Source organism: Pan paniscus, chromosome 16 (genome assembly GCF_029289425.2).
Source record: "Pan paniscus chromosome 16, NHGRI_mPanPan1-v2.0_pri, whole genome shotgun sequence".
NCBI lineage: Eukaryota > Metazoa > Chordata > Mammalia > Primates > Hominidae > Pan > Pan paniscus.
The window spans coordinates 15,265,583-15,291,681 of record NC_073265.2 but is presented as its reverse complement, the minus strand read 5'-3'; the positions used below and the strand labels follow the sequence as shown (position 1 = coordinate 15,291,681).

The following is a 26,099-nucleotide window of genomic DNA, read 5'->3' as shown; positions in this document are numbered from 1 at the left end:
CCCCTGTAGGCCGAGCCTAGACAAGAGTTACATCTCCTGGGTTATCAGTGCAAAGATATGTCACAAAGCCCCCTGTAGACAAATCCCAGAAAACTGTTACAACACCTGGGTGATCACTGGAGATATCTGTCACAATTCCCCTTTAGGCGCAGCTTAGACAAGTGTTACATCACATGACTGATCAGTGCAGAGATATGTCACTATGCTCCCATAGGCAAATCCAAGACAAGAGTCTATCACCTGGGTGATCAGTGCAGAAATATGCCACAATGCCACCAGTAGGCACATAGAGACAACAGTTACATCACCTGCGTGATAACTGCAGAGATATGTCACAATGCCCCTGTAGGCAGAGCCTAGACAAGAGTCCTATCACCTGGGTGATCAGTGCAGAGTTATGTCACAATGCCATTGTAGGCAGAGCCTAGACAAGGGTTACATCAGCTGTGTGATCAGTGAAGTGGCATGTCACAATGTCCCTGTAGCCAAGTCATTGAAACTGTGACAATACCTGTGTGATCAGTGCAGAGATATTTCACAATGTCTCCAGTAGGCCGAGCCTAGACAAGAGTTACATCACCTGGGTGATCAGGGCAGAGATATGACACAATGCCCCCTGTTAGCAGATCCCAGACAAGAATTGCACCACCTCGGTGATCAGTGCAGAGATATGTCTCAATGCCCGCTGTCGGTGAAGCCTATACAAGAGTTACATCATCTCGGTGATCAGTGCAGTGATATGTTAAAATGCCCCTGTAGGCAGAGACTAGGCAAGAGTTACATCACCTGGGTTATCAGTGCAGAGATATCTCACAATACCCCTCCAAGCAGAGCCTAGACAAGGGTTACATCACCTGGGTGATCAGTGCAGAGATATGTCATAAATCCCACTTTAGGCAAAGCCTAGACAACTTTTACATCACCTCAGCGATCAGTGCAGAGATATGTCCCAATGTCCCTCTAGGCAGAGCTTAGACAAGAGTCACATCTCCTGGGTGATCAGTGAAGTGATAAGTCACAATGCCCCCATAGGCAGAGCCTTGACAAGAGTTACATAAACCGGGTGATCCGTGCAGAGTGGTGTCACAACATCCTCTCTAGGCAGAGACTAGAAAATAGTTACGTCACCTGGGTGATCAGTGCAGAGATATGTCACAATTCCCCCTGTAGGCAGATCCTAGACAAGAGTTACATCACTTGGATGATCAGTGCAGAGATATGTCACAATGCCACTGTAGGCAAAGCGTAGAGAAGTGTTAAATGACCTAGGTGATCAGTGCAGAGATACATCGCCATGTCCCTGTAGGCAGAGCCTTGACAAGTGGTACATCACCTGGGTGATCATTGCAGGGATATGTCACAAAGCACCCTGTAGGCAGATCCTAGAAAATAGTTACATCACCTGGGTTATCAGTGCAGAGATGTGTCACAATGCCACTGTAGGCAGAGCCTAGACAAGAGTTACAAGACGTAGGTGATCAGTGCAGAGATACATCGCAATGCCCCTCTAGGCAGAGCCTTGACAAGTGGTATATAACCTGGGTGATCATTGCAGGGATATGTCACAAAGCACCCTGTAGACAGATCCTAGAGAAGAGTTATATCACCTGGGTGATCAGTGCAGTGATATGTCACAATGCCATGTAGGCAGAGCCTAGACTAATGTTACCGTACCGGGGAGATCAGTGCAGAGAGATGTCACAATGTCCCTAGTAGGCAGAGACCATGCGAGAGTTGGATCACCTCGGGATCAGTGCAGAGATATGTCTCAATCCCCCACTGGGCACAGCCTAGACAAGAGTTACATCACCTCATTTAACAGTGCAGAGATATGTCAAAATGCCCATGTAGGCAGAGCCTACACAAGTGTTACACCACTTATGTGATCAGGGCAGAGATATGTCACAATACCCCCTTTAAGCAGAGCCTAGGCCAGAGTTACATCACCTGGGTGATCAGTGCAGAGATATATGACAAGGCCCCTTTAAGCAGAGCCTAGACAATAGTTACATCACCTGAGTGATCAGTGCACAGATCTGTCACAATGACCCTTTAGGCAGAGCTTAGACTAGAGTTAAATCACCTGGGTGATCAGTGCAGAGATATGTCACAAGGCCCCATGTAGGCAGAGCTTGGACAAGTGTTACACCACCTTGGTGATCAATGCAGTGATATGTCACTATGCCCGGTAGGCAGAGCCTAATCACGTGTTACATCACCTGGGTGATCAGTGCAGAGATATGTCTGAAAGCCCCCATATACAGAGCCTAGACAAGAGTCCCATCACCTGGGTGATACCTGCAGAAATATGTCACAATGCCCCATAGGCAGATCCAACACGAGAGTTACGTCTCCTGGGTGATCAGTGTAGAGATATGTCGCAATGCCCCCATAGGCAGAGCCTAGACAAAAGTCCCATCACCTTGGTGATCATTGCAGAGATATTTCACAAAGCCCCTGTAGGCAGAGCCTAGACAAGGGTTACATCACATTGTTGATTAGTTCAGAGATGTGTCATGCTGACTCTGCTCCCGGAGCTCTGCGGGCACCCAGAAACATGCAGGGAAGTGTGGAAGACCGGCATGGTGCCTTCGCTCTCCTTGCCAGTTTCTAAACCGGCCACACTGCAGACTCCCCATGTTGACGCACACGGGAATCCATCATCAGGCCATCACGCCGGGGAGGCATCTTCTCTCTGGGGTTTCGCTCTGGTCTCCTACGTGGAAATGAAGGAGAGCCACATGCCTGTGCGTGTGAGACTGTCCCGGCAATGGCGACACACACAGGCACTGCCTCCTTCACGGAGAGAGGGCCTGGAACACTCAAGACTCCCAGGGAAGTTCATATCCACACTCCCCTCCACCATCCCAGGCAGGTTTCTCCCTGCTGAAGTCGCGTGGGAGCACAGAGAGCCTCTTCCAGTTCCCACGGGATTCCTGGAGAGGCCCGGAGAACCTGCCCCCGAAACGTGCCCCCCTCACCCCTTCCCCCTCGCCCCCTTCCTCTTTGTCTCTCCAGCCCCACCACCACCATCACCATGCCCTCCCCCCACTCACCACCACCACCCGGCCTCAGGCCTCAATGTCCTGGGCCCTTCCGGGGTGGGGTGTGCTGTCCCAGGTCTCACCACCGTTCTTGAAGTGGTGGAGACTGCCTGTCTGCGGGCCTTTATAAGAGCCACTGGCTGGCTGTCCCGGGAGGCCTGCTGCCTGAACCTGCCGCAGTGCACAGGCCGGCTGAGGTGCACAGGAGCCTGCCGGCCTCTCTCTGCCCGTGTCCATCCGTGAAATTCCAGCCGGGGCTCCCCGCGATGGCCCTCCCAACACCTTCGGATGGCACAATCCACGTGGAAGCCTGGGGACGGGGACGGCGAAGGAGACTCGTTTGGACCCAGAGCCAAAGCGAGGCCCTGTGAGCCTGCTTTGAATGGAACCCGTACCCGGGCATCACCACCAGAGAACGGCTGGCCCAGGCCATCGGCTTTCCGGAGCCCTGGGTCCAGATTTGGTTTCAGAATGAGAGGTCACGCCAGCTGAGGCAGCACCGGCGGGAATCTCTGCCCTACCCTGGGAGACGTGGCCCGCAAGAAGGCAGGCAAATGCGGACCACCGTCACCGGATCCCAGACCGCCCTTCTCCTCCGAGCCTTTGAGAAGGATCGCTTTCCAGGCATCACCGCCAGGGAAGAGCTGGCCAGAGAGACGGGCATCCCGGAGTCCAGGATTCAGATCTGGTTTCAGAATCGAAGGGCCAGGCACCCGGGACAGGCTGGCAGGGAGCCCGCGCAGGCAAGTGGCCTGTGCAACGTGGCCCCCGGCAGGTGTCACTCTGCTCCCTCGTGGGTCGCCTTTGCCCACACAGGCGTGTGGGGAACGGGGCTTCCCGCACCCCACGTGCCCTGTGTGTCTGGGAATCTCCCACAGGGGGCTTTGGTGAGCCAGGGAGCAAGGACCATCCCCATGCTCCAGCCCAGCCAGGCCGCGCCGGCAGAGGGGATCTCCCAACCTGCCCCGGCACGCGGGGAATTTGCCTAAGCCACCCCGGCTCCTCCGGAAGGGGCGCTCTCCCAACCTCAGGCTTCTTGGTGGCCTCCGCACCCGGGCAAAAGCCGGGAGGACCGGGACCTGCAGCAGGACAGCCTGCCGGGCCCTTGCGCAGTGGGACAGCCTGGGCCTGCTGAAACGGGGCCACAGGGCCAAGGTGTGCTTGTGCCACCCATGTCCCAGGGGAGTCCGAGGTGGGGCTGGGGCCGGGGTCCCAAGGTCACCGGGGCGGCGTGGGAACCCCAAGCCGGGGCAGTGCCCCCACGCCAGCCCATGCCCCCCGAGGCCTCCACACGGCAGGGGTAGATGCAATGCTTCCCGGCACCCTCCCAGGCGCTCCAGGAGCTGGAGCGCTCATCTGCACTCCCCTCCGGCCTGCTACTGGATGAGCTCCTGGCGAGCCCGCAGTTTCTGCAGCAGGCTCAACATTTCCTAGAAACGGAGGCCCCGGGGGACCTGGAGTCCTTGGAAGAGGCCACCTCGCTGGAAGCACCCCTCAGCGAGGAATAATATCGGGCTCTGCTGGAGGAGATTTAGGACGTGGGGTTGGGAAGGGGTCGGGTCGGGGCAGGGCGGTGGCCTCTCTTTCGCGGGGAACACCTGGCTGGATATGGAGGGGGCGTGTCTTCTCCCCAACCCCTTCACTGGAATGACGGGCCTGGGATTCCTGCCTTCTAGGTCTAGGCCCGGTGAGAGGCTCCACCCAGCAGAGAACTGCAATTCTTTCCTGGGCATACCGGGGATCCCAGAGCAGGCCCAGGTACCAGCAGGTGGTCCACCTACTGCACACTTGTGGGTTTGCGGGCAGCCGCCTGGGCTGTGGGAGCAGCCCGGACAGAGCCCTCATCCCTTTCCACCACCACACCCCAGCCTGACCACCCCCTCCCCACCCTTACCTCCCACACCTGGAAAATGCGTCCTCCCTTGTGTTGGCTGGAGACCCCCGTCCCGCAAAACACCAGGCCCGCGCTGCATCCAGGCCTGACATCCCTCTCGTGTCTCGCTTCATCTGCACCTCCGTGCCACCATCACCGGCCCGCCCGTGCCCCTGCAGCCTCCCAGCTGCCACAGTGGAACGCATGGCAGAGGAACGCAGACCTCTAGGTCTCTTTCCCAGCCTCCTGGCTAGACCTGCGTTCATTGTGCACCACCGCTGACGTGCAAGGGAGCCCGCTGGCCTCTCTGTACCCTTGTCTGTCCGTGAAATTCCGGCTGAGGCTCTCCCAACACCTTCTGACACTGTTTAGTCAAAGCCTGGAGAATAGTTACATCTCCTGGATGATCAGTTCAGAAATATGTCACAATGCCCTCTCCCAGCGGAGCCTAGAGAAGATTTGCATCATTTGGGTGATCAGAGCAGAGATATATCACAATGTCCCCTGTACAAAAAGCCTGGAAATGATTTACATCACCTCGGTGATCAGTGCATAGGTATGTCAGAAATCCCCAGTAGGCTGAACCTAGACAAGAGTTACATCACTTAGGTGATCAGTGTAGAGATATGTGAAAATTCCCGTGTAGACAGAGCCTAGACAAGTGTTACATCACCTAGTGATCAGTGCAGGGATAAGTCATAAAGCCTCCTGTAGGCAGAGTGTAGACAAGTGTTTCCTCCCTGGGGTGATCAGTGCAGAGGTATGTCACAAAGCCCCTGTAAGCAGAACCTTGACAAGGGTTACATCACCTGTTTGATCAGTGGAAATGTATATCACAAAGCCCCCTGTAGGCAAAGCCCAGACAGTTGTTACATCACCTGGGTGAGCAGTGGAGAGATCTGTCACAATACCCCTGTAGGCAGAGCTTAGACAAAGGTTACATCACCTGGGTGATCAGTGCAGTGATATGTCACAAAAATCCCAGTAGACAGAGCCTAGACAAGGTTTACATCACCTGGGTGATCAGTGCAGATATTTGACACAACGCTCCCATAAACAGAGCCTAGACAAGACTTCCATCACCTGGGTGATCAGTGCAGAGTTATGTCACAAATCCCCTTCTAGGCAGAATATAGAGAAGAGCCCCATCACCTGGGTGATCAGTGCAGAGATAGTTCACAATGACCCTGTTGGCAGAGAGTAGACAAGAGTTACATAACCAAGGTGATATGTGTAGAGTTACATCACAATATCCCCTGCAGGTGGAACCTAGACAAGAGTAACCTCACCTGGTTGATCAGCGGAGATATACGTCACAATACCTCCGTAGGTGGAGCCTAGACAAGAGTTACATCACATGGGTGATCAGTGCAGATATATGTAACAAAGCCCCTGTAGGCAGACCCTAAACAAGAGTTACATCACCTGGGTGATCAGTGCAGAAATATGTCACAAAGCCCCTGTAGGCTGAGCCTAGAAAAGAGTTACATCTCCTGGGTGATCAGTGCAAAGATATGTCACAAAGCCCCCTGTAGACAAATCCCAGAAAATTGTTACATCTCCTGGGTGATCAGTGGAGGTATCTGTCACAATTCCCCTTTAGGCGCAGCTTAGACAAGCATTACATCACATGAGTGATCAGTGCAGAGATATGTCAATATGCCCCCATAGGCAGATCCAAGACAAGAGTCCATCACCTGGATGATCAGTGCAGAAATATGCCACAATGTCGCCAGTAGGCAGACAAAGACAAGAGTTACATCACCTGCGTGATCACTGCAGAGATATGTCACAATGCCCCTGTAGGCAGAGCCTAGACAAGGGTTACATCACCTGGGTGATCAGTGCAGAGATGTGTCACAAGCTCCCTGTAGCCAGAGCCTAGACAAATTACATCAGCTGTGTGATCAGTGCAGTGACATGTCACAAGGTCCCTGTAGCCATATCCTTGACAATAGTGACGTCACCTGGTTGATCAGTGCGGAGATATGTCACAATGTCTCCAGTAGGCCGAGCCTAGACAAGAGTTACATCACCTTGGTGATCAGTGCGGAGATATGTCATAATGTCTCCAGTAGGCAGAGCCTAGACAAGTGTTACATAACCCGGGTGATCCGTGCAGAGTGAAGTCACAACGTCCTCTGTAGGCAGACACTAGAAAAGAGTTACAAAACCTGGGTGATAAGCGCAGAGATATGTCACAATGCCCCCTGTAGGCAGAGCATAGAGAAGACTTGCATCACCTGGGTGATCAGTGCAGAGATATGTCACAATGTCCTCTGTAGGCAAAGCCTAGGAAAGAGTGACATCACCTTTGTCATCAGTTCAGTGATATGTGAAAACGACCCTGTAGGCAGAACCTATACAAGAGTCCCATCACCTGGATGATCAGTGCAGAAATATGTCACAATGCCCCCATAGACAGATTCAACACAAGAGTTACATCACCTGGGTGATCAGTATACAGATATGTCACAATGCACCCATAGGCAGAGTCTACACAAAAGTCCCATCACCTAGGTGATCAGTGCAGAGATGTGTCACAAAGCCGCTGTAGGCAGAGCCTAGACAAGTGTTACATCACTTTGTTGATCAGTTCAGAAATGTTTCATGCTGACTGTTTGCTCCCGGAGCTCTGCGGGCACCCAGAAACATGCATGGAATGGGGGAAGACCGGCATGGTGCCTTCGCTTTCCTTGCCAGTTTCCAAACCGGCCACACTGCAGACTCCCCATGTTGCTGCACATGGGAATCCATCATCAGGCCATCACGCCGGGGAGGCAACTTCTCTCTGGGTTCTCGCTCTGGTCTCCTACGTGGAAATGTACGAGTGCACACGCCTGTGTGTGTGAGACTGTCCCGGCAATGGCGACACCCACAGGCACTGCCTCCTTCACGGAGCGTGGGACTGGAACTCTCAAGACTCCCACGGAGGTTCAATTCCACACTCCCCTCCACCATCCCAGGCCGGTTTCTCCCTGCTGAAAACGTGTGGTAGCCCAGAAAGCGACTTCCAGTTCCCGCGGGATTCCTGGAGATGTCCGGAGAGCCAGCCCCTGAAATGCTTCCCCCTCACCCCTTCCCCCTCGCCCCCTTCCTCTTCGTCTCTCTGGCCCCACCACCACCATCACCACGCCCTCCCACCACACCACACCACCCCACGGCCGCAGGCCTCGATGCCCTGGGACCCCTCCGTGGTGGGGCGGGCTGTCCCAGGGCTCAACACCATTCATGAAGTGGTGGAGCCAGCCTGCATGAGGGCCTTTATAAGAGCCGCTGGCTGGCTGTCCGGGCAGGCCTCCTGGCTGCACCTGCCGCAGTGCACTGGCCGGCTGAGGTGCACGGGAGCCCACCGTACTCTCTCTGCCCGTGTCCGTCCATGAAATTCCAGCCGGGGATCCCCGCGATGGCCCTCCTGACACCTTCGGACAGCACCCTCCCTGCGGAAGCCCTGGGATGGGGACGGTGAAGACACGTTTGGACACCACGCTAAAGCGAGGCCCTGCAAGCCTGCTTTGTGCGGAACTCGTACCCGGGCAATGCCACCAGAGAACGGCTGGCCCAGGCCATCGGCATTCTGGAGCCCAGGGTGCAGATTTGGTTCCAGAATGAGAGGTCACGCCAGCTGAGGCAGCACCGGCGGGAAACTCGTTCCTGGCCCGGAAGATGAGGCCCGCAAGAAGGCAGGCGAAAGCAGACCGCTGTCACCGGATCCCAGACCGCCCTGCTCCTCCAAGCCTATGAGAAGGATGGCTTTCCAGGCATCGCTGCCAGGGAAGATCTGGCCAGAGAGACGGGACTACCGGATTCCAGGATTCAGATCTGGCTTCAGAATCGAAGGGCCAGGCATCCGGGACAGGCTGGCAGACCGCCCGCACAGGCAGGGGGCCTGTGCAACGCGGCCCCCGGCGAGTGTCACCCTGCTCCCTCGGGGGTCGCCTTCGCCCAAACCTGCACGTGGGGAATGGGGCTTCGCACACCCCACGTGCTCTGCGCGCCTGGGGCTCCCCCACAGGGGGCTTTCGTGAGTCAGGGAGCAAGGGCCGTCCCCGTGCTCCAGCCCAGCCAGGCCGCGCCGGCAGAGGGGATCTCCCAACATGTGCCGGCATGCGGGGTTTTGCCTAAGCGGCCCTGGCTCCTCTTGAAGGGGCGCTCTCCCACCCTCAGGCTCCTCAGTGCCCTCTGCACCCAGGCCAAAGCTGGGAGGACCAGGACCCGCTCCGCGATGGCCTGTCAGGCCCTTGCGTGGTGGGACAGCCTGGGCCCGCTCAAGCGGGGCCACAGGGCCAAGGTGTGGTTCTGCCACCAGCCTCCCAGGGGAGTCCGTGGTGGGGCTGGGGCCGGGGTCCCCAAGTCGCCGGGGTGGCCTGGGAACCCCAAGCCAGGGCAGCTCCACCTCGCCAGCCCGCGATCCCGGAGGCTTCCACATAGCAGGGGCAGATGCAAGGCATCCCGACGCCCTCCCAGGCACTCCAGGAGCCGGGGCGCTCGTCTGCACTCCCCTCTGGCCTGCTGCTGGATGAGCTCCTGGTGAGCCCGGAGTTTCTGCAGCAGGCGCAAACTTTCCTAGAAACGGAGGCCCCAGGGGAGCTGGAGGCCTTGGAAGAGGCGCCTTGCTGGAAGCACCCCTCAGTGCTGAGGGTAGGAGAGCGACCCTTCCGAAAGAGCAGGGGCGGCATAGGCAAAATCCCTGCATGCAGGGGCAGGTTGGGAGATGCCCTCTGCCAGCGCGGCCTGGCTGGGCTGGAGCACGGGGATGGCCCTCGCTCCCTGGCTCACCAAAGCCCCCTGTGGGAGAGCCCCAGGTGTGTAGGGCACGTGGGGTGCGGGAATCCCCGTTCTCCACGCACCGGTGTGAGTGAAGGCAACCCACGAGGGAGCAGGGTGTCACCCTCCGGGGACCGCATTGCACCAACCGCCTGCCTGCACGGGGGCCCTGCCAGCCTGTCCCAGTTGCCTGGCCCTTCAATTCTGAAACCAGATCTGAATCCTGGACTCCAGGAGGCCCGCCTCTCTGGCCAGTTCTTCCCTGGCGGCGATGCCTGGTAAGCGGTCCTTCTCAAAGGCTCGGAGGAGCAGGGCGATCTGGGATCCGGTGTCGGTGGTCCGCTTTCACCTGCCTTCTTGCAGGCCATGTCTCCCGGGCCAGGGCTGAGGTTCCCGCCGTTGCTGCCTCAGCTGGCGTGACCTCTCATTCTGAAACCAAATATGGACCCTGGGCTCCGGAAAGCCGATGGCCTGGGCCAGCCGTTCTCTGGTGGCGATGTCCAGGTATGGGTTCCGCACAAAGCAGGCACACAGGGCCTTGCTTTGGCTCAGAGTCCAAACGAGTCTCCTTCGCCATCCCCATCCCTGGGCTTCCGCAGCGAGGGTGCCGTCCGAAGGCATCGGTAGGGCCATCGCGCAGAGCCTCAGCCAGAATATCACGGACAGACACGGGCAGAGAGAGGCCGGCGGGCTCCCAGGCACCTCAGCCGGCCTGTGCACTGCGGCAGATGCAGCCAGGAGGCCTGCCCGGACAGCCAGCCAGCGGCTACTATAAAGGCCCACAGGCAGGCATGCTCCACCCCTTCATGAATGGCGGTGAGCCCTGGGACAGCCCGTCCAACCCTGGAAGGGTCCCAGGGCGTCGAGGTCTGCGGCTGGGGTGTGGTGGGGTGGGAGGGGAGGTCGTGGTGATGGCGGTGTTCGGGACGGAGAGACGAAGAGGAAGGGGGCTAGGGGAAAGGGGTGAGAGGGGTGGGTTTATTGGGCTGGTTCTCCGGACCTCTCCAGGAATCCCACGGGAACTGGAAGCCACTCTCTGGGCTCCCACGCGTCTTCAGCAGGGAGAAACCGGCCTGGGACGGAGGGGAGTGTGGATCTGAACCCCCATGGGAGTCTTGAGTGTTCCAGGCACTCTCTCAGTGAAGGAGGCAGTGCCTGTGGGTGTCGCCGTAGCCGGGACAGTGTCACAGGCACAGGCGTGTGGCTGTCGTTCATTTCCACGTAAGAGACCAGAGCGAGACCCCAGAGAGAAGATGCCTCCCCGGCGTGATGGCCTGACTATGGACTCCGGTGTGCGGCAACGTGGGGAGTGTGCAGTGTGGCCGGTTTGGAAACTGGCAAGGAGAGCGAAGGCACCATGCGGGTCTTCCACACTTCCCTGCATGTTTCTGGGTGCCCGCAGAGTGCTGGGAGCAGTCAGCATGACACATCTCTGAACCGATCAACAAAGTGATGTAACACTTGTCTAGGCTCTGCCTACAGCGGCTTTGTGACATATCTCTGCACTGATCACCCAGGTGATGGGACTGTTGTCTAGGCTCTGCCTATGGGGGCATTGTGGCATATCTCTACACTGATCACACAGGTGATGTAACTCTTGGGTTGGATCAGCCTATGGCGGCATTGTGATATATTTCTGCACTGATCATCCAGGTGATGGGACTCTTGTCTAGGCTCTGTCTATGGGGGCTTTGTGACATATCTCTGCACTGATCACACAGGTGATGTAACGCTTGACAAGGTTCTGCCTAAGGGGCATAGTGACATATCACTGCATTGATCACTGAGGAGATGTAACTCTTGTCCAGGCTCTGCCTATAGGGGGCCTTGTGACATATCTCTGCACTGATCATCAGGGTGATGTAACTCTTGCTTACCCTCTGCCTGCAGGGGCATTGTGAAATATCTCTGCAATGATCACCCAGGTGATAAGACTCTTCTCTAGGCTCTGCCTACTGGGTGCATTATCAGATATTTCTGCACTGCTCACCAAGGTGATGGACTCTAGTCTTAAATTTGCCTATGAGTGCATTGTGACATATCTCTGCACTGATCACCAAGGTGATGTAACTCTGGTCTAAGCTCTGCCTAAAGGGGCATTGTGACATATCTCTGCACTGATCACCCAGGTGATGTAACTGTTGTATAAGCTATGCCTACAGGGGAATTGTGAGAGATCTCACCACTGATCACCCAAGTGATGTATCTATTGTCTAGGCTGTGCCTACAGAGGACTTTGCGACATACCTTTGCACTGATCACCCAGGTGATGTAACTCATCTAAGTTCTGCCTACAGGAGATTTGTGACATATCTCTGCACTGATCACTTAGGTGATGTAACACTTTTATAAGCACTGCCTACAAGGAATTTTGACAAATCTCTGCACTGATCACCTAGGTGATGTAACTCTTGTCTACCCTCTGCCCAAAGGGAGCATTGTGAAAAATCTCTGCACTGACCACCCAGGTGATTCAACTCTTGTCTAGGATCTGCCGACAGGGGGTATTGTGAAATATCTCTGCACTGATCAACTTGGTGATGTAACTCTTGTCTAGGCTCTGCCTACAGGGGCGTTTTGACATATAAATGAACTGATGACAAAGGTGATGTAACGTTTGCCTAGGCTTTGCCTACAGGGGACATTGTGACATATCTCTGCACTGATCACGCAGGTGATGGGACTCTACTCTAGTCTCTGCCTACAGAGGGCGTTGTGACATCACTCTGCAAAGATCACCCGGGTTATATAACTCTTGTCTAGGCTCTGCCTATGGGGGCATTGTGACTTATCTCTGCACTGATCACCCAGGAGATGTGACTCTCTTCTAAGCTCTGCCTAGTGGGAAATTGGGACATATCTCTGCACTGAACGGTGAGGTGATGTAAAACTTTCCAAGGCTTTGCCTACAGTGGGATTTATGACATATCTCTGCCCTGATCTCCCAGGTGGTGTAACTCTTGTCTAGTCTCTGCCTACTGGAGACATTGTGACATGTCTCCGCACTGATCACCCAGGTGATGTCACAATTATCAAGGATATGGCTACAGGGACATTGTGACATGTCGCTGCACTGATCACGCAGCTGATGTAACACTTGTCTAGGCTCTGGCTACAGGGGAGTTGTGACACATCTCTGCACTGATCACTCAGGTGATGTAACCCTTGTCTAGGCTCTGCCAAAAGGGGGCATCGTGACATAACTCTGCACTGATCACCCAGATGATGGGACTCTTGTCTAGGCTCTGCCTACAGGGGCATTGTGACATATCTCTGCAGTGATCACTCATGTGATGTAACGCTTGTCTAAGCTGCGCCTAAAGGGGAATTGTGACAGATATCTCCACTGATCACCCAGGTGATGTAACAATTTTCTGGGATTTGTCTACAGGGGTCTTTGTGACATATGTTTGCACTGATCATCCAGGAGATGTAACTCTTGTCTAGGCTCGGCCTACAGGGGCTTTGTGACATATTTCTGCACTTATCAACCAGGAGATGTATCTCTTGTTTTGGCTCTGCCTACAGATGGTATTTTGACGTATCTCTGCACTGATCACCCATGTGATGTTACTCTTGTCTAGGCTCCACCTAAAGGGTGTAATGTGACGTATCTCTGCACTGGTCACCCAGGTGATGTAAGATTTATCTAGGCTCTGCCTACTGGGGCGTTTTGATACAGCTCTGCACAGATCACCTAGGTTATGTAACTCTTGTCCACTCTCTGCCTCCAGGGGGCATTGTGCAATATCTCTGCACTCATCACCCAGGTAATGGGACTCTTCTCTATAATCTGCCTAGAGGGGGATTTGTGACATATCTCTGCACTGATCACCCAGGTGATGGAAGTCTTGTCTAGGCTCTTTTTATGGGAGCGTTGTGTCAAATATCTGCACTTATAACCCAGGTGGTGTAACTCTTTTCTAGGCTCTGTCTACAGGGATTTTTGTGACATATCACTGCACTGATCACCTAGGTGATGTAAGCCTTGTATGGGCTTTGCCTACAGAAGTCTTTGTGACATATCTATGCACTGACCTCTGAGGTGATGCAACTCTTGTCTAGACACTGCCTACAAGAGACATTGGTACATATCTCTTCATTGATCACCCAGGTGATAAACACTCTTCTTAGATCTGCCTACATGGACATTGTGACACATCTCTGAACTGATCAACCAAGTGATGAAACACTTGTCTAGGCTCTGCCTACAGGGACTTTGTGACACATCTCTGCACTGCTCACCCTGGGGAGGGATTTCTTGTCTACGCTCTACCTACAGGAGTCTTTATGACTTATAACTGCACTGATAACCTAGGTGATGTAACACTTGTCTAGGCTATGACTACACGGGAATTCTCAAATATCTCTGCACTGATCACCAAGGTGATGTAACTCCTGTCTAGGTTCATCCTACATGAGCGTTTTGACATATCTCTGCACTGATCACCCAGGTGATGTAACCCTTGTCTTAGCTCTGCCTACATCGGCATTGTGACAGATCTCTCCACTGCTCACCCAGGTGATGTAACAATTGTCTGGGCTTTGCCTACAGGGGGCTTTGTGATATACATTTCCACTGATCAAACAGGTGATGCAACACTTGTCAAGGTTCTGCTTACAGGGACTTTTTACATAGCTCCGCACTGATCACCCCAGGGAGGAAACACTTGTCTCCCCTCTGCCTACAGGAGGCTTTACTACTTATCCCTGCACTGATCACTAGGTGATGTAACACTTGTCTAGGCTCTGTGTACATGGGAATTTTCACATATCTCTACACTGACAACCTAAGTGATGTAATCCTTGTCTAGGTTCAGCCTACTGGTGATTTCTGACATACCTATGCACTGATCACCGAGGTGATGTAAATCATTTCCAGGCTTTTTGTACAGGGGACATTGTGATATATCTCTGCACTGATCACCCAAATGATGCAAATCTTCTCTAGGCTCCGCAGGGAGGGGTCATTGTGACATATATCTGATCTGATCATCCAGGAGATGTAACTATTCTTCAGGCTTTGACTAAGGAGCGTCAGAAGGTGTTGGGACAGCCTCAGCCGGAATTTCACGGACGGACCAGGGCACAGAGAGGCCAGCAGGCTCCCTTGCACGTCAGCTGGAGTTCGTAATGAGCGGAGGTCTAGCCAGAAGGCCGGCAAAGAGAGCTAGAGGTCTGCGTTCCACCACCAGGCGCTCCATGGTAGCACCTGGGAGGCTGCAGGGGCACGGCCGGGCTGGAGATGGTGGCGCGGAGGCGCAGAGGAGTCGAGTCGCTAGAGAGGTGTCAGTCCTGGATGCTGCGCGTGCCCGGTGTTTCACGGTACGGGGGTCTCCACCCAGCCCAGGGGAGGACGCATTTCCGGGGGTGGGGGGTGGATGTTGGGGGGCTGGTCAGGCGGGGTTGGGGTGGTGGAAGGGCATGAGAGCTCTGCCTGGGCTGCTCCCACAGCCCAGGCGGCTTCCCACAAACCCGCGCGTGTGCAGTAGGCGGCCCACCTGCTGGTACCTGGGCCGGCTCTGGGATCCCCGGGATGCCAAAGAAAGAATGGCTGTTCTCTGGTGTGTGAAGCCTCTCACAGTGCCTAGACCTAGAAGGCAGGAATCCTAGGCCGGTCAGACCGGTGGAGGGGGCGGGCGGAAGACACGCACCTTCTTAGCCAGTCAGGTGTTCCCCGCGAAAGAGAGGACACCGCCCTGCCCCGACCCGACCCCGTCCCAACCCCGTGTCCTAAATCTCCTCCAGCAGAGCCCCGTATTCTTCCTCGCTTAGGGGTGCTTCCAGCGAGGCGGCCTCTTCCAAGGCCTGCAGCTCCCCCGGGGCCTCCGTTTCTACGAAATGTTGTGCCTGCTGCAGAAACTCCGGGCTCGCCAGGAGCTCATCCAGCAGCAGGCCGGAGGGGAGTGCAGAGGAGCGCCCCTGCTCCTGGAGCGCCTAGGAAGGCCCCAGAAGGCCTTGCATCTGCACCTGCTGCAAGGAGGCCTCCGTGGGCTCGGGCTGGCTAGGTGGAGCTGCCCCGGCTTGGGGTTCGCACGCCGCCCTGGCGACCTGGGGACCCCGGCCCTAACACCACCACTGACTCCCCTGGGACGCGAGTGGCACGAACACACCTTGGCCCTGTGGCCCCGCTTGTGCGGGCCCAGGCTCTCCCACCGTGCAAGGGCCCGGCAGTTCGTTGTGCTGCGGGTCCAGGTCCTCCTGGCTTTTGCCCGGGTGCGGAGGCGACCGAGGAGCCTGAGGGTGGAGAGCACCACTTCCGGAGGAGCCGGGGTGGCGTACGCAAAATCCCCGCGTGCCAAGGCAGGTGCGGAGATCCCCTCTGCCGGTGCGGGGGGGCTGGGCTAGAGCATGGGGATGGCCCTCATTCCCTGGCTCACGAAAGCCCCCTGTGGGAGAGCCCCGGGCACGCAGGGCACGAGGGGTGCAGGAAGCCCCGTTCCCGACGCGCCAGTGTGGGCAAAGGCGACCCACGAGGGAGCTGGGTGACACCCGCCAGGGTCCGCCTTGCACAGGCCGCTTGCCTACGCAGGCGCCCTGCCAGCCTGTCCCGAATGCCTGGCGCTTTGATTCTGAAACGAGATCTGAATCCTGGACTCCGGGAGGCCCGTCTCTCTGGCCAGCTCTTCCCTAGCGGCGATGCCTGGAAAGCGATCCTTCTCAAAGGCTTGGAGGAGCAGGGTGGTCTGGGATCTGGTGACGGCGGTCCGCTTTTGCCTGCCATCTTGCGGGCCACGTCTCCTGGGCCAGGGCCGAGATTCCTATTGGTGCTGCCTCAGCTGGCGTGACCTCTCATTCTGAAACCAAATCTGGACCCAGGGCTCTGGAATGCTGATGGCCTGGGCTAGCCGTTCTTTGGTGGCGATGACCGGGTACGGGTTCCGCTCAAAGCAGGCTCGCAGGGCCTGGCTTTGGTTCGTGGTCCAAAAGAGTCTCCTTCGCCGTCCCCATCCCTGGGCTTCCTGGGGGAGGGTGCCATCCGAAGGTGTCAGGAGGGCCATCACTGGGAGCCCCGTTCAGAAATTCACGGAAGGACACGGGCAGAGAGAGGCTGGCTGCTACCGTGCACCTCAGCCGGCCTGTGCACTGCAGAAGGAGCAACCAGGAGGCCTGCCCGCAGAGCCAGCCAGCAGCTCTTATAAAGGCCCGCAGGCAGGCAGGCGCCACCACTTCCTGAATGGCGGTGAGCCCTGGGACAGCCCACCCCACCCCAGAATGGTCTCAGGGCATGGCGGCCTGCGGCTAGGGGTGTGGTGGTGTGGAGGTGTAGGGCATGGTGATGGTGGAGGTGGGGCCGGAGAGATGAAGAGGAAGGGGTGAGGGGGAAGTGGTGAGGGCGGCGCGTTTCTGGGGCTGGCTCTCCGGACCCCTCCAGGATTCCCGTGGGAATAGGAAGAGGCTCTCTAGGCTCCCACGCATCTTCAGCAGGGAGAAACCGGCCTGGGAGTGTGGAGGGGAGTGTGGAACTGAACCTCCGTGGGAGTCTGGAGTGTTCCAGGCCCTCTCTCCGTGAAGGAGGCAGTGCCTGTGTGTGTCGCCGTTGCCGCAACAGCCTCACACACGGAGGCGTGTGTCTCTCGTTCACTTCCACGTAGGAGACCAGAGCAAGACCCCAGAGAGAAGATGCCTCCCCGGAGTGATGGCCTGATGATGGATTCCCGAGTGCTGCAACATGGGGATTCTGCAGTGTGGCCGGTTTGGAAACTGGCAAGGAGAGCGAAGGCACCATGCTGGTCTTCCACCGTTCCCTGCATGTTTCCGGGTGCCCGCAGAGCTCCGGGAGAAAACAGTCAGCAAGACACATCTCTGAACTGATCAATAAAGTGATGTACCACTTGTCTAAGCTCTGCCTACAGCAGCTTTGTGACGTATCTCTGCACTGATCAGCCAGGTGATGGGACTTTTGTCTAGGCTCTGCCTATGGGGGCATTGTGACATATCTCTACACTGATCACTCAGGTAATGTAACTCTTGTGTTGGATCTGCCCATGGGGGCATAGTGACATATTTCTGCACTGATCACCCAGGTGATGGGACTCTTGTCTAGGCTCTGTTTATGGGGGCTTTGTGACATATATCTACACTGCTCACCCAGGTGATGTAATGCGTGACTACGCTCTGCCTACGGGGCATAATGACATATCACTGCATTGATCACCGAGGTGATGTAACTCTTGTCCAGGCTCTGACTATAGCGGCCTTGTGACATATCTCTGCACTGATCATCTAGGTGATGTAACTCTTGCTTACGCTCTGACTGCAGGGGCATTGCGAAATACCTGTGCACTGATCACCCAGGTGATGGGACTTTTCTCTAGGCTCTGCCTACTGGGGGAATTGTCACATATTTCTGCACTGATCACTCAGGTGACGGACTCACGTCTTGGATTTGCCTATGGGGGCATTGTGACATATGTCTGCACTGATCACCGAGGTGATGTAACTCTGGTCTAGACTCTGCTTACATGGGGTATTGTGACATATCTCTGCAATGATCACCTAAGTGATGTAACACTTCTGTAGGCTCTGCCTACAGGGGCATTTTGACATATCTCTTCACTGTTAAACAAGGTGATGTAACTCTTGTCTAGACTGTGCCCACAGGGGAATTCAGAAATATATCTGCACTGATCCCGAGGTGATCCAACTCATGACTTGTCTCTGCCTACTGGGGACATTGTGACATATCTCTGCACTGATCACCCAGGTGATATAACCCTTGTCTAGGCTTTGCCTACAGGGGGCTTTTGACACATATCTGCACTGATCACCCAGGTTATATAACTCTTCTCTAGGATCTGCCTATAGGGTGCTTTGGGACATATCCCTGCAATGATCACCCAGGTGATATACCACTTGCCAAGGCTCTGCCTACAGGGGCATTGCGATGTATTTCTGAACTGATCACATAGGTCATGTAACTCTTGTCTAGGCTCTGCCTACAGTGGCATTGTGACATATCTCTGCACTGATCATCCAACTGATGTAACACTTGTCTAGGATCTGCCTAAAGGGACTTTGTGACATAACTCTGCACTGATCATCTAGGTGATGGGTATTTGGTCTAGGCTCTGCCTAAGGGGGCATTGTGACATATTTCCGCACTGATCACCCAGGTGACGGACTCTTGTCTTGGATCTGCCTATGGTGGCATTGTGATATATCCCTGCACTGACCACCCAGGTGATGTAACACTTGTATAAGCTCTGCCTACAGGGGAATTGTGAGAGATCTCGCCACTGATCTCCCAAGTGATGTAACTATTGTCCAGGCTTTGCTTACAGGGGGCTTTGTGACATACGTTTGCACTGATCACCCCAGTGACGTAACTCATCTAAGTTCTGCGTACAGGAGATTTGTGACATATCTCTGCACTGATCACTTAGGTGATGTAACACTTTTGTAAGCACTCTGTACAGGGAATTTTGACAAATCTCTGCACTGATCACCTAGGTGATGTAACTCTTGTCTACCCTCTGCCCAAAGGGGACATTGTGAAATATCTCTGTACTTATCGCCCAGGTGATTCAACTCTTGTCTAGTATATGCCTTTAGGGGTTATTGTGAAATATCTCTGCACTGACAAACTAGGTTGTGTAACTCTTGCCTAAGCTCTCCCTACAAGTGCATTTTCACATATCCCTGAACTGATGACAAAGGTGATGTAAATCTTTACTAAGGTTTGCCTACAGGGGACATTGTGACATATCTCTGCACAGATCACCCAGGTGATGCAACTCTTCTCTCTGCTCTGCCTACATGGGGCATTGGGACATCACTCTGCACGGATCACCCGGGTTATGTAACCCTTGTCTAGACTCTGCCTATGGGGGCATTGTGATTTATCTCTGCACTTGTTACCCAGGAGATGTGACACTTGTCTAAGCTCTGCCTAGAGGGACATTGGGACATATCTCTGCAGTGATCACTTAGGTGATGTAGAATTTGTCTAGTCTTTGCCTACAGTGGGATTTATGACATATCTCCGCACTGATCACCCAGGTGATGTAACTCTTGTCTAGGCTCTGCTTACAGGGGGTATTGTGAGATATCTCTGCACTGATAACCCAGGTGATGTAACTCTAGTCTGGGCTCTGCCTACACGGGCATTATAACATATCACTGCACTGATCACCGAGATGATGTATCTCTTGTATAGGCTTCGCCGACATGAGGCATTGAGACATATCTCTGCACTGACCACTGAGGTGATGCATCTCTTGTCTGGGCTCTCCTTACTGGAGGCATTGTGACATATCTGCCCTGATCACCCAGGTTATGTAACTCTTGTCTAGGCTCTCCCTACTGGAGAAATTGTGACATATCTCCACACTGATCACCCAGGTGATGTCACTTTGGTCAAGGATATGGCTACAGGGACATTGTGACATGTCACTGCACTGATCCCACTGCTGATGTAACACTTGTCTGGGTTATGGCTACAGGGGGTTTGTGACACATCTCTGCACTGATCACCCAGGTGATGTAACCCTTTTCTAGGCTCTGCCAAAAGGGGTCATTGTGGCATATCTCTGCAGTGATCACGCCGGTGATGTAACTCTTGTCTGTATCTGCCTACTGGTGGCATTGTGGCATATTTCTGCAGTGATCACCCAGGTGATGGACTCTAGACTTGGATCTTCCTATGGGGGCATAGTGACATATCTCTGCACGGATCACTCATGTGATGTAACGCTTGTCTAAGCTGCGCCTAAAGGGGAATTGTGACAGATATCTCCATTGATCACCCTGGTGATGTAACAGTTTTCTGGGATTTGTCTACAGGGGGCTTTGTGACATATTTCTGCACTGATCACCCAGGAGATGTAACTCTTTTTTCGGCTCTGCCTACAGGGGCTTTGTGACATATGTCTGCACTGGTCACCGAGATGATGTAACTCTTGTCTAGGCTCCACCTACAGGGGGTATTGTGATGTATCTCTGCACTGATCACCCAGGTGATGTAATATTTATCTAGGCTCTGCCTACATGGGCGTTATGACATAGCTCTGCAGAGATCACCTACGTTATGTAACTCTTGTCCACTCACTGCCTACAGGGGACATTGTGAAATGTCTCTGCACTGGTCACCGAGGTGATGATACACTTCTCTATAGTCTGCCTAGAGGGGGATTTGTGACTTATCTCTGCACTGATCTCCCAGGTGATGGAAGACTTGTCTAGGCTCTGTTTTTGGGGCCATTGTGTCAAATATCTGTACTGATCACGCAGGTGATGTAACTCTTGTGTAGGCTCTGTCTCCAGGGATTTTTGTGACAAATCACTGCACTGATCTCCTAGGTGATGTAAGCCTTGTATGGGCTTTGCGTACAGAAGGCTTTGTGACATATCTATGCACTGATCTCTGAGGTGATGCAACTCTTGTCTAGGCACTGCCTACAGGGGACATTGGTACATATCTCTGCACTAATCACCCAGGTGATGGACTCTTGTCTTAGATCTGCCTACATGGACATTGTGACACGTTTCTGAACTGATCAACCAAGTCATGAAACTCTTGTCTAGGCTCTGCCTTCAGGGGCTTTGTGACACATCTCTGCACTGATCACCCTGGGGAGGGAACTCTTGTCTACGCTCTGCCTACAGGAGGCTTTTTGACTTATACCTGCACTGATTACCTAGGTGATGTAGCACTTGTCTAGGCTCTGCCTACACGCGAATTCTCACATATCTCTGCACTGATCACCCAGGTGATGTAACTCCTTTCTAGTTTCAGACTACAGGAGCGTTTTGGCATATCTCTGCACTGATCACGCAGTTGATGTATCCCTTTTCTAAGCTCTGCTGACAGAGGCATTGTGACAGATCCCTCCACTGCTCACCCAGATGATGTAACAATTGTCTGGGCTTTGCCTACAGGGCACTTTGTGATATACATTTCCACTGATCAAACAGGTGATGAAAACCTTGTCAAGGTTCTGCTTGCAGGGGCTTTGAGACATATCTCTGCACTGATCACTCCAGGGAGGAAACACCTGTCTACACTCTGCCTACATGAGGCTTTACGATTTATCCCTGCACTGATCACTAGGTGATGTAACACTTGTCTAGGCTCTGTCTACACCGGAATTTTCACATATCTCTACACTGATCAGCTAAGTGATGTAACCGTTGTTTAGGTTCAGCCTACTGAGGATTTCTGACATACCTATGCACTGATCAACGAGGTGATGTAAATGATTTCCAGGGTTTTGTACAGGGGACATTGTGATATATCTCTACACTGATCACCCAAATGATGCAAATCTTCTCTAGGCTCTGCAGGGAGGGGGCATTTTGACATATTTCTGAACCCATCATCGAGGAGATGTAACTATTCTCCAGGCTTTGACTAAAGAGCGTCAGAAGGTGTTGGGAGAGCCTCAGCCGGAATTTCATGGACGGACAAGGGCACAGAGAGGCAGCGGGCTCCCTTGCACGTCAGCCGGGGTGCGCAATGAGTGCAGGTCTAGCCAGGAGACCGGCAAAGAGAGCTAGAGGTCTGCGTTCTGCCGCCAGGCGCTCCAGGGTGATAGCTGGGAAGTTGCAGGGGCCCGGGCGGGCAGGCGACGGTGGCGCAGAGGCCCAGAGGAGGGGAGCCGCCGGAGGGGTGTCAGGCCTGGACGCTGCGCGGGCCCAGTGTTTCGCAGGATGGGGGTCTCCACCCAGCCCAGGGGAGGATGCATTTCCGTGGGTTGGTGGTGGTTGTGGGGATGGGGTGTTCAGGCCAGGGTGGGTTGTTGGAAAGGCATGAGAGCTCTGCCTGGGCTGCACCCACAGCCCAGGCGGCTGCCCGCAAACCCGTGCGTGCGCAGTAGGTGGCCCACCTGCTGGTACCTGGGCTGGCTCTGGGATCCCTGGGATGCCCAGGAAAGAATGGCAGTTCTCTGCTGGGTGGAGTCTCTCACCAGGACTAGACCTAGAAGGCAGGAATCACAGACCTATCAGCCCGTTGGAGGGGGCGGGGTGAAGACACGCCCCTCCATAACCAGCGAGGTTTTCCCCTGGAAACAGAGGCCACTGCCCTGCCCCGACCAGACCCCATCCCAACCCCGCGTCCTAAAGGTCCTCCAACAGAGCCCGGTATTAGTCCTCGCTGAGAGGAGCTTCCAGCGAGGCGGCCTCTTCCAAGGCCTCCAGCTCCCCCGGGGCCTCCGTTTCTAGGAAAGATTGTGCCTGCTGTACAAACTCCGGTCTCACCAGGAGCTCATCCAGCAGCAGGCCAGAGGGGAATGCAGACGAGCGCCCCAGCTCCTGGAGAGCCTGGGAGGGCCCCAGGATGCCCTGCATCTGCCCCTGCCACGCGGGGGCCTCCTGGGGCATGGGCTGGCGAGGTGGAGCTGCCCTGACTTGGGGATGCCACGCCGCACCGGCGACCTGGGGACCCCGGCCCCAGCCCCACCACGGACTCCCTTGGGACGCGGGTGGCATGAGCTCACCTTGGCCATGTGGCCCCGCTTGAGTGGGCCCAGGCTATCCCACCGCGCAAGGGCCCGGCAGGGCGTCGCGCTGCGCGTCCTGGTCCTCCTGGCTTTTGCTCGGGTGCGGAGGCCACCGAGGAGACTGAGGGTGGGAGAGCACCCCTTCCGGAGGAGCCGGGGCGGCGTAGGTAAAATCCCCACGTGCCGCGGCGGGTTTGGAGATCCCCTCTGCCGGCGCCGCCTGGCTGGGCTGGAGTACAGGGATGGCCTTCGCTCCATGGCTCACGAAAGGCCCTGTGGGAGAGCCCCAGGCGCGCAGGGCACGTGGGGTGAGGAAAGACACTTTCCCCACACGCCGGTGTGGGCAAAGGCGACCCACGAGGGAATAGGGTGACACCCGCCAGGGGGCCACGTTGCACAGGCCGCCTCACTGTGTGGGTGCCCTGCCAGCCTCTCCCGGGTGCCTGGCCCTTCGATTCTGAAACCAGATCTGAATCCTGGACTCCGGGAGGCCCGTCTCTCTGGCTAGCTCTTCCCTGGCAGTGATGCCTGGAAAGTGATACTTCTCAAAGGCTCGGAGGAGTAGGGCAGTGTGGGATCTGGTGACGGTGGTCCGCTTTCACATGCTTTCTTCTGGGCCGCGTCTCCCGGGCCAGGGCCGAGTTTCCCGCCGGTGCTGCCTCAGCTGGCCTGACCTCTCATTCTGAATCCAAATCTGGACCCTGGGCTCTGGAATGCTGATGGCCTGGGCCAGCCATTCTCTGGTGGCAATGCCCAGGTACGGGTTCCGCTCAAAGCAGGCTCGCAGGGTCTTGCTTTGGCTCGGGGTCCAAAAGAGACTCCTTCGACGTCCACGTCCCCGGGCTTCCGCGGGGAAGGTGCTGTCCGAAAGTGTCGGGAGGGCCATCGCGGGGAGCCCCACCTGGAATTTCACTGATGGACACGGGCAGAGAGAGGCCGGCAGGCTCCCGTGCACCTCAGCCGGTCTGTACACTGTGGCAGGTGCAGCCAGGAGGCCTGCGCAGACAGCCAGCCAGCGGCTCTTATAAAGGCCAGCAGGCAGGCAGGTTCCACCCCTTCATGAACAGCGGTGAGCCCTGGGACAGCCCGCCCCACCCTGGAAGGGTCACAGGAAGTCGAGGCCCGCGGCCAGGGATGGTGGTGTGGGGGTGCGGGCGTGGTGATGGTGGTGGTGGGGCCAGAGAGACGAAGAGGAAGGGGGCGAGGGAGAAGGGGTGAGTGAGGCGTGTTTCGGGGGTTGGCTCTCCAGACCTCCCCAGGAATCCCGTGAGAAATGGAAGCCACTCTCTGGGCTCCCACGCGTCTTCAGCAGGGAGAAACTGGCCTGGGAGGGTGGAGGGCAGTGCGGAACTGAACCTCCGTGGGAGTCTGGAGTGTTCCATGACCTCCTTCCGTGAAGGAGGCAGTGCCAGTGATTGTCGCCATTGCCGGGACAGTCTGACACAGGCAGGCGTTTGGCTCTCATTCATTTCCACGTAGGAGACCAGAGTGAGACCCCAGAGAGAAGATGAATCCACGGCGTGATGGCCTGACGATGGATTCCCGTGTGCGGCAACATGGGGAGTCTGCAGTGTGGCTGGTTTGGAAACTGGCAAGGGGAGCGAAGGCACCATGCCGGTCTTCCACTCTTCCCTGCATGTTTCAGGGTGACCACAGAGCTCTGGGAGCAAACAGTCAGCATGACACATCTCTGAACTGATCAACAAAGTGACGTAACTCTTGTCTAGCCTCTGCCTACAGGGGGTTTGTGACATATTTCTGCACTGATCACCCAGGTGATGGGACTTTGTCTAGGCTCTGCGTATGGGGGCATTGTGACATATGTCTACACTGATCACCCAGGTCATATAACCCTTGTGTTGGATCTGCCTATGGGGGCATTGAGACATATTTCTGCACTGATCACCCAGGTGATGGGACTCGTCTAGGCTCTGTGTATGGGGGCTTTGTGACATATCTCTGCACTGATCACCCAGGTGATGTAACGCTTGACTAGGCTCTGCCTATGGGGCTTAGTGACTTATCACTGCATTGATCACCGAGGTGATGTAACTCTTGTCCAGACTCTGACTATAGGGGGCAATGTGACAAATCCTTGCACCGATCATCTAGGTGACGTAACTCTTGCTTCCGCTCTGCCTGCAGGGGCATTGTGAAATATCTCTGCACTGATCACCCAGGTGATGGGACTCTACTCTAGGCTCTGCCTACTGGGGTTGTTGTCACATATTTCTGCACTGATCAACCAGGTGACAGACCCTTGTCTTGGAATTGCCTATGGGGGCATTGTGACATATCTCTGCACTGATTACTCAGGTGATGTAACTATTGTCTAGGCTCTGCTTAAAGGGGCCTTGTCACATATCACTGCACTGATCACCCAGGTGATGTAACTCTTGTGTTGGCTCTGCTTACAGGGTGTATTGTGACATATCTCTGCACTGATCACCTAAGTGATGTAACTCTTGTGTAGGCTCTGACTACAGGAGCAAATGGACATATCTCTGCACTGTTAAACGAGGTGATGTAACTCTTGTCTAGGCTGTGCCCACAGAGGGATTGAGACATACCTCTGCACTGATCTCGAGGTGATCCAACTATTGCCTGGTCTCTGCTTACAGGGACATTGTGACATATCTCTGCACTGATCTCCCAGGTGTAGTAACTTTAATCTAGGCTCTGACTACACTGCATTGTGAAATATCACTGCACTGATCACCCAGATGATATAACCCTTGTCTAGGTGCTGCCTACAGGGGGCTTGTGACATATCTCTGCACTGAACACCCAGGTGATATAACTCTTCTCTAGGATCTGCCTACAGGGTGCATTGTGACATATCCCTGCAAAGTTCACCCAGGTGATATACCACTTGCCAAGGCTCTGCCTACAGGGGCATTGCGATGTATCTGTGCACTGATCACCTAGGTCATGTAACTCTTGTCTAGGCTCTGCCTACAATGGCATTGTGAC

The 26,099-nt window shown here is 55.1% G+C and overlaps 4 pseudogenes; 2 read left to right on the top strand and 2 right to left on the bottom strand.

Annotated features, from left to right (window-relative positions):
* Positions 1-3,310: 3,310 nt before the first annotated feature.
* LOC129393942 (double homeobox protein 4-like protein 4) lies at positions 3,311-4,579 on the top strand (annotated as a pseudogene).
* A 3,672-nt stretch (positions 4,580-8,251) lies between these two features.
* LOC100985013 (double homeobox protein 4-like protein 4) lies at positions 8,252-10,803 on the top strand (annotated as a pseudogene).
* Positions 10,804-15,417: 4,614 nt separating this feature from the next.
* On the bottom strand, positions 15,418-16,685 carry LOC106634347 (double homeobox protein 4-like protein 4; annotated as a pseudogene).
* A 6,058-nt stretch (positions 16,686-22,743) lies between these two features.
* LOC129393952 (double homeobox protein 4-like protein 4) lies at positions 22,744-24,012 on the bottom strand (annotated as a pseudogene).
* Positions 24,013-26,099: the final 2,087 nt, after the last annotated feature.